The sequence below is a fragment of the Armigeres subalbatus genome, unplaced genomic scaffold, assembly GCF_024139115.2.
Source record: "Armigeres subalbatus isolate Guangzhou_Male unplaced genomic scaffold, GZ_Asu_2 Contig349, whole genome shotgun sequence".
NCBI lineage: Eukaryota > Metazoa > Arthropoda > Insecta > Diptera > Culicidae > Armigeres > Armigeres subalbatus.
This window is the reverse complement of record NW_026943096.1, coordinates 38,788-48,459: the sequence shown is the minus strand read 5'-3', so window position 1 is coordinate 48,459 and position 9,672 is coordinate 38,788.

Sequence of the window (9,672 nt, the reverse complement as noted above, 5' to 3'; positions counted from 1 at the left end):
CGCACTGAACTGATTAATTTTATTACCGGCCGCGCAATGCAGACCACAATAATTCGTCCGACCGCGCGATCGTTCTGCTGTCCGAAACAAGAGAGATCACGCACAGAACTGATAGAGTTTATTGCCGGCCGCGCAATGCAGAACACAATAGTTCGTCCGACCGCGCGATCGTTCTGCTGTCCGAAACAAGAGAGATCACGCACTGAACTCGGATCATGCAGAAATCAGCAAGTTTGTGGGAAAAACGGATGCACATTCAAGCATCACCAGCTACTGCATAATTTCCATAGGGATGGGCTAACGGTGAATACCTCAGGTCCGTCAGAGGAAAGTACACAAGAATACATTCAGCTCCCTTCTGAACGCAAGTGTAATGCTCATTGCGGGTTTAAGTCTATAGTATTGTTCCGCGTCGTTCCCGTCGTATTACATGGACTCGGCAGGTCGCTCAAAACCTTCGCTTTTCTGGATGACGGTTCTTCGCTCACTTTGATAGATGCATCCCTTGCACGCGAGCTGAACTTCAAAGGAAATCTGAGCCGTTGTGGTTTGAAATGGACTGGCAATAACAGTCGAAGAGAGGAAGAATCATTAAGCCTGAATATAAAGATTTCATGAATCGAAAAATCTCATCAAGTTTACTTTCGCAGAAGCTCACACAGTCGCAAGCCTGATTTGTTCCGTCAAACTGTAGATGCGGCGAAGCTGAAGAGAAATTCCTCATCTGCAGGGCATTCCATTTGATTCATACCGTGACGTGCAACCTCAAATCCTGATAGGAAGTGATAATGCAAATCTCATCTTTCAACTTCAGGGACGGGAATGAAAATTCCAGGAAACCAATTGCAACAAAAACGCGTCTAGGTTGGAGTATCTATGGCGGAGGAGACGTGGGCGATTCTGTCGTGAACCACCATACTGTTGGAGATTTGTCCATGTCAACAGCGCCTGAGGACTCAATGCAACAGATGGTTCGTAATCACTTCAGTCTCGATGCACTTGGAATCTATAAACCAGACAAGCTGTTAGAAGCTGGTCCAGATCCAGCGAGCACGTGAGATATTGCAATCGAAAGTTAGCCAGACAGAAACAGGTCGATATGAAGTGAGTCTTCTTTGAAATTTGAAGAATTTCGTCTGCCGAATAGTAAACCAAATGCGCTACAACGCTTTCGCTGCCTTTAATGCCAGGATGAAGAAACATCCGAATTTAGTCGCTACTCTAGAAGTTATTGCATTGCTATTTAAAGAAAGAAGTAAAAATAAAGAATAAAAGAGAGGTACAAGGAAAAAGTAAGAATCAAAAATAAGGAAAAGAATAAAGTAAGAAGTAAAGGGGAAAGAACAAGTAAGAAGGAAAAAAATACAAAGAACAAAGAAGGTGTAGTTAGAAGAAAGGAGCAAAAAGGTTGAAGAGAAGTAAGAAGAAGAAGTTATCATGAAGAACATGAAGAAAAAAAAAAAAGGGACAAGAAAGAGAATAGAAGATAAAAAAAATTACAAAGGAAGCAAAAATGTTAGAAAGAAAACAATGAAGAAGGATAAGGAGAAGATTTTATTTATTCTTCGTTCTTTCTATTGTTTCACCTTTCTTTTCCTTGCTATATCCTTCTTCTTCCTTCCGTTTTCCGTTATCAACTTTCTTTTTTTCGCCTTTCTCCAACAACACAGTTGTACCAACGAGCTATCATTTCATTTTCCTTACCATTTTTATCTTTCTTTCTCCTTTTTGTTCTATTTTGTCTAACCATCCCTTTTTCTTCTCACCTGATCTCCCAGCTTTTCTATTTTGTTCTACCTTGTTATTTTCTTCTCACTCGATCTTCTATCTTTTTCTTCTTCTTTCTCCCTTTGACGTTGGACAACGTCTTACCCGAAGGTACTGGTGTCAAATCAGAATCTAAAATTGAGACCGTCACGAAATCATGTAAGATTTGTACGATAATACAGCCTTTATCTTTCGATGGATTTTGAGATTTATATATCAATCGACTCGGAAATCCTCCAGCAATTTGTCAATTTACATGAAACTTTGATTATTCCAGGCTATTAGAAATTTCAATTCTTGTCCTACCCAGTAAAAGATCGAATCAACCAATCCGCCCATGCCCAACACGGACAATGAATGATATAAGTCACGGGCCTTTTGACCCACCGTTTCATTTTCTCTGGGTATAAGATATTCGTGTTTCGCGCCGCGCGTCATTTCGGTTCGAGGATCCACGGAGAGGATAGAAAGATGGCAGTGAAGGCGATGTTTGCTGCATCTGTAGTCTAGCGGCAAACAGACTATCGTCGGCGTCATCGGCACACTGAAAATTTCTAGTATGGTTCGGGATCTGGATTTGTTGCAGTTAATTTGAAAGGCGCATTACTCGAAATTAATCGGTTCTTTTCAGAATCCAATTATCCAAAAGAAAAGGTTGAGCAGAATACATTTTCATCAAAGACAAATCATCATCGCACAGCGGAAATTGACTTCGGCAGCACCACAAGCGCGCGTCGGACTATTGAGTAATTCTGTTAGTGACTGGAAGGCGCATTATTTAGATATCAGTATCAGTAACGGAAATTTTATTTCAAGATACTGATTTGGTTTTCTTACTAGTGTTCGGAAAGGCGCTTATGGAGAATAATTCGATTCCTTCAGAACTACATTTACAATAGAGAAGTTTGAGCCAAGAAAATTTGTCTTCAAAATGCAAATCATTATCGATTTGTGAGACAGAAAATTTCCTGTAACATAATCACAAGCATGCGCCGAGGAGAGACTGCAAAATGTATTCGCATGCAGAAATGTACTCAGCACGCTGCTTCCACGATCGTCACAAACGCCAGAGGAAAAGATACAGGAAGAATGCCCGCGCGCGAAAGCAGCTCTTGTAGTCAATAACGTAAACGCTCTAGCCCGCCCCTTGGTGAGTGGTCGCACTCATACCGATTAACGAAGAGGGGGACTAATGCGCCATCTTACTTGATTACAAGAAAGTTGTTTCGATGCCGCGAGCCATTTTCGATATGCCGTAAGCGGCAAGTGGTCCCAGCATCTGGATCTGGATTTGTTTCGGTTTATTGGTAAGGCGCATTATTGAAAATCAAACGGTTCTTTCAGAACCCCAATTTTCCAAAATAAAAGGGAGAATACATTTTCGTCAAGGACAAATCATCATCGCTTGGCACAAGCGGAAATTGACTTCGCAGCAGAACACAAGCGCGTAGGACTATTGAGTGGTTGCATTTAGTGATTCGGAAGGCGCATCATTTATATTATATTCGGTTCTTCTCAGGACCCAACATTCTATAAAGTTAGTTGAGCCAAGAAAATTTGTCTTCAAAGTGCATATCTATCGATTTGTGATGACAGAAAATTTCCGTCTGTATAGAATAAAGCATGCGTCAGAGGGAGAGATGCAAAATGTATTCGCATGCAGAAATGTACTCGCTTTCCTGCTTAAGACCACTCATTTCGCAAGAAGTCACGCGTTGATCGCATAAACCTTTACGTTGTCCAACGTCTACCTTGTGGTCGTGTCTTGCACACAACCCTTCTGATTTTTTATACACCTTCATTATTTTTTTCATTTCAGCTGTTTTCCTTCTCTTCACTTCTCATTCCTCCTTCCCACTTCTTCTTCTAATCTTCTTCTTATTATTTCCAATCGCTGCTTAGTATTCATTCAGCACTTCCACAGTTATTAACCACGAGATTTCTAAGAGTTACCATTCTTGCATTCGTATATGACTTTACTTTATGTCCAGGGAAAAATTAGTCAATTTCAAACCGAAAATTGCCTAGACTGTCCTGGAATTGAACCCAGCTACCGTAGCATGGGCTTGCTTTGTGACCATGCATCCACTGCTAGGCTAAAGAGGCCAATTCCAACTTGTTACTCCTAATAGTCTAAGCAAAATATTGATGGCATCTGACCAAACAGCGTTAGACCAAACGTATCGGCAAATGGACAATTGGCAATCTAATGCTCTTGTCCTACACTAGAAAAATGTGTCCAAAAGAAAGAGCCGTACTACTATTTCGAGGAACACGTGCTTCAAAATGAAAAAGAAGGATGAATTTATCTTCAGGAGAAGAATAATTTGTTCTTTTTTGTCTTATGTTTTGTCTAACTTTCACTGTCTGCTCATTATTTTCACGGTACATAGTCTCGAATCAGTTTAAATTTCATAGTCAGAAAAATCGAAAACCCTATTTTGTTTACATTTTAGATTTTAAGATTTATACAAATTTAAGTATTTTAGATTTTTTAGATTCCAGACTTTTATACTTTTGAATATTTAAATTGATAAACTCTTTGATTTTTTTGTAGCTTTTTAATTTTAAGAATTTAAAGATTTTAAAGTTTTAAATATAATTAAATATAAATATAATAAATGTTATTTTTGTTAGTTTTGGAACTTAAATATCTTTCAATGTTTAGATTATAGAATTTCTGGATTTTTAGATCTGGGAATTTAAGTTCGGAATTTTGACTCTTAGATGTAGAGCAAGTCATGGTTTTCATACCACAATGCTAAGGATAATCTGCTTTATTTTGTGATGAGGTAAAAGTCCTGTGCCTGACGTCCAAATGCGATAACATTGAACTTCCTCTTTTCTCGATTCACGCATCTAAACGTGTTCCTACCTAATCAAGTTTACTGTGGAAGGTAAAATATTTGAAGTAATAAGAAGCATGCTCTTTTAAATAAGTGGCAAAGTGGATGACAAGAAATAAGAAGGATAGGTGAGAAATAAGAGATGATGATTGGGAAGAAGCGATACTTGAGAAGTGATTAGAAGTTTGAATTGGGTGCTGAAAAGTGTAACAGAATGAAGGAAGAAGAACTAAGAAAGAAGTGAGGAGGAAGGAGGTAAGGGAAAGAAGGACGAAGGGAGAAGGAACAAGAAAGAAGAAAGAAAGAAAAAACAATAAGAAGAAAGAAATAAGAAGGAATATGGATGAAGAAAAAGAAAGATGGGTAAAAAAGAAGCAAGACAAAAAAATTATAGAAGGAAGCAGGAAGAAGTAAAACGGAAGACAGAAGAAAGAAGAAGGAAGCAGGAATCTAAAAGAATATAGAAGAAGAAAGAAAAAAGGGAGAAAGAAGACAAAATAATGATTTATTTTTTAGTAATCAATTCTCATTTCTCACTTCTTGCTTTCATCTCGGTTCCTTCTCACTTTTCATTTCACACTTTCCACTTCTCGCTTCCCACTTTTCACTTTTTTTTTCACTTTCACTCCCTATCTCGATATCCCTCATCTCTCGATGTGCTCTGATCATATTTTGTTCATGATTTGCTCTCCTTATGTCGATATGCTCAAATTTTTAGGCTACTAGACCATCTTTGGACAATAACAAACACACCAACAATAGGAAACGACATTTGTTTTGTTGTCTGTTTTCATAGCAACGAGCTTTTTGGATATAGTACCCATTTCAATTTTCCTTCCATTCCTCGATCTCTCCCTATCTCGATGGTCCCTTCAATATCGAGATGTGGAGAGGCGACTGTAAATTAATTAGTGCGTGTTTGTATTTCGGGAAACGCGCTAAACGATCGCGCAACCATTCGAAGTAATTTGTTCTTCTTTGTACGGTCGGTAAATTAACTAGTGCGTGTTTGTACGTATTTTAAGTTAAACCCTGGTAGATACGTGAGTAAAATATTTTCAATGCGTTTAATTATATTCCATTCCATAGATCGCCTCACTTACCGAAGTGATCCTGAATTAAGATAAAATATCCTTTGTAACTTACACAATATCCTATTCCAAGACAATCGTGAAGATGCAGAGGTATACTCGGTCTCTAGTAGCAACGAAAATCGGATCAACAATCCTTTCCTCCCTATAAGACAGTAAGGAAGTGGCCGGTGCCGTTACTAACTGAAAATATTTGAGCTTCCGAAACGTGTTCCCTGAGAATGGATTGCAAACCCAAAGCCGTATTCATTTGGTTCTCTGTACAATTTCACAAGCTTTATGAAAATTCTTTATTCGCAGTTTTTGGTGCAGTTGTGAATAGATTAGCCCGCTTATTATTTGAGAGAAAATAAGAAAATTGATATATTTGTTATTATCTCCCTTCAAAACCTGAGTTATTTAAGGAAATTAAATTTAAAGATTAAAAAAATTCAACTGACTTCTGACGTGGAAATCCAACTGACTTCTCTACAGGAAATTCAACTGATTTTCTCATGGAATATCATCTGAATTATGATTTTCTCCTAGAAAATCAACTGAATTTACCGTGATAAGTCAACCAAATTTCACGTTGACTTTCAACGGAATTTCCAATGAAATGTATACTTGTTAGTCCCTCAGACATTCAACTAAATCCTCCTTGAAAACTCCCTTTATTTTACGTGTCAATTCAATTGAATTTCTGAGAAAATTTATGTTTTCTGTATAAAGTGAATTTCCTATGGGTATTAAGCTGTATCTCCTCCCTGAAATTTCAACTGATTTTTTATCATCATGTAGAAATTTGACTAAATCAAGCAACAGATTACCTTGCCTTTTTACTCTTAGTTTACGTGATAATTTAAAGCTATATTGGGAAAGTGAACGCAATAAACTGTTGCAAAACCTGAACCATTCTTCTGCAGAATCACTAATTATTAAAACGTGGAAACTACAACAGAACTCCATTACCATGAAACTATGATCATTCCATTGGGACCATTTAGGCAATTGTAAACTTCAAACCCTCATCGTCGTTCTCCGCGTCGTCATCAATTTTCGCATCAACATACCGGGAGCGGACGGGCGAAGGCAAACAAACAATGCATAAAAGTTCTACATTCAGTGCATTTTCCGTATTCTGCACCGGAGGAGTTTTACCTTCTACTCGAAAATAAACTATCGAGCAAGCAGTCGCCTTTTCACCAGAGTTCATAACTGCCCAGGATTGGCCCGGCTGAGTGACTGCTGCGTCGCGTCGTCGTCGTCGTACTGAACACCGCAAAAGTTATAAGTTTCGCGGGAGCGCCGTTCGGCAATAATGGCGCAAATTGTGAATGGAGTAATTTTACGTACCACAATATCATAAGCAAATTTATATGAACGTACCAATGTTGTGCTGTGTGGTATGCAACGAACGGTATACTTTGTAGAATGGTTCCATGGAAGCTCCTTTTCACAATTAGTGCGCTATTCTTGTGCCGTTACTTGCACGATTTCCGGGTTGATCTGGAGCAGCAGTAAAAGGTTTGTCATAAGGCGATAAACTGCAGCTTAACCAGGAGCGGTGTTATGGAGGAACATTAACGATTACTTTAGGACAGGCCATAACTTTACCGGAGCGTTGTCTTTGTTGGATCAAACTCCAGGATCAATTATTTTAATTAGTTATTAGAACAATATTATTTCAGTTGGATCTGGCGTACAAAAGAATAAATGACCTGAAATTCAAGTAGCCAGCCTTCGTCCACCCCGAAACCAGTTGATTGGTTTGCCAGTTCTGTAATGTTGAAATCACCTTCACTGCGCTATAGGAAATGGATATCCCGAGCAGTTGATTGCAATCGAGCTCATATCGAACAGCAGTGCCATACACAGTAGTCGGAGCCCTACAAGTTTAAGGCTCTGTCTTATATTCTTTGTTCTACTTTTCTAAATTTGACGTACAAAATACTAAACATTTAACGAATCTTTCTTCGTCGAATATTAGCCAAGATGTGACAGATGACAAATTGAATATTTAACTGGTGGATAATTCTAAGTAATGTACGAGAGTAAAACTTTTAAACTAACCAGATTCAAAGCAACGCAAACAAAATGACTAAACCGACATTTTCATAACATGACTTTCCTGTGAAACTGGTTGGGCTGATGTATGCTAATGCGATATCGACCCCATAAGATTCGACCACAGGGAAAATGGGACGAAAATAATGGACTTAACCATTGAATCTACCAGGACGAAGTAGGTAGATGACAGCGGGCAGAGATAGAGCTGGGCCAAAGTAATTTTAGTTCTGACACTGAGGTAGTGCTGGTTGAAGTTGCTGAACAATTTGTATGCTTAGAAACGATTGTACCTTATTATAATGCGTTTGCGGTGAAGTGACCAAACAGACCAAACACAGGCTTTGCAACGTAGGTCCTTCAGATGTTGGTATTATTTTGTCAATCTCACAATGATTTCCTTCTGATTTCATCCACCTTGTGACCAATCGCCAGCCACTATGCACCGTTCCAGTCAAACGAGAGCCGCGTTAGTCAATTTAACGCCAAACAACAGCGCAAACAGAAAATCAATAACGTGTTCGATTGGGCACCGCGTGCTGCTCAAATAAACAAAAATTCCGTGTGCAGTGCCGGCACTAGTACCAGTACTCGCCCTGGCGGTATAGAAACCATTCTAATCATAGATTTCGAAACAACGGTTCGGCTCGGACAAACCCAAACCGTATAACTATTCTACAAACGCCCGTGTATCAATAATAATGCAAAAGCGCGGGGCGGGCTAACTGACTGACGACGGTTGGTTCATAGTCACAAAACTCTGGTTTCATTAGAGACGGAATTAGCAACAGCTGGTTCCTGCAGCCCAACAGCGGAGTAGCATTTTTCCAAGTTCAAGTTTCGCATATGTACCAAACCGATGTGCTAATGCGGTGCACTTTACCATTAAAATTCGATTTCGGTCTGAGCAGCCAGCCGGGAATGGAAACCGACCGCCGAGAATGAAATTGCATATGATATGCCAGACGATTTGCTTAATCAACTGTGAAATTCGAAGGACCATTTGTTAACCTGATAGTGGATGCAGTGCTCGCGAATGTTCTGACTGACGTTGTATGGCCTTGTCTTGTCTTGAAATATTGAAGCGGAAAAGACAAATCTTCCATTTCGATTGGATCAAATTCAAACAAAAGCTCGTTGATGACGGTGAGAATTGAGCAGTTGAGCGTTGAGCAGTTGAGCGTTTTTTTTACCATTTCAACTACCATCAAAACCCTCTTTGACGTTGAATTACGTCCTTCGGCAAGATTTTCAAAGTTTCAAATTTGGTTCCGTCACGAAAGAGGCAGGAAGTAAAAGCAATAACTCAGCCGTTTTTCAACGGATTGTGGAGATTTTGATATGAATCGAACAGTAAACTCTAAGATTCCATGGTTGTAAACAATTGATCTAATGCATTTAACTATTGAAAAATTAATTTCGTCAGACAGTCTGGAAATTTCACTTTCCAGTAAATTGCCTACATTTCGGATATTACCCATCCGGCATGGATATGCACAAAATGTTAATGATCGAATTACGAATCCACCCGTTTTATACGTAGTTCTACGTTCAATTTGCGGTCGTGTCTTTGATACAACCTTCTACTTTTTTAGTTTGATAGATCCCTGAGAACGTTATACTGGCCATGATTATAAATTGTACCAGACATTATTTGTTATTTATTCTTTTGAATTACGTCTGTAAACTGTAATAAAGTTATAATACTGCTCACCCCAGTAAAGTGAAATAAATGGAAATATACCGTGCAGTAAGAAGCACGTCACAAAAGAAGATCATGCTGAAGGTGTGGCTGTCTAATTTCGTTCGGTCGAAATTGTAGGGCTGGAACTTCCCTGGACATAAAAGTATCACCATGTTAGCCTCGATATCCAAGCACGATCATGAGCATTTGACCGTTCAATTGTAGTTGTCTACTCCCA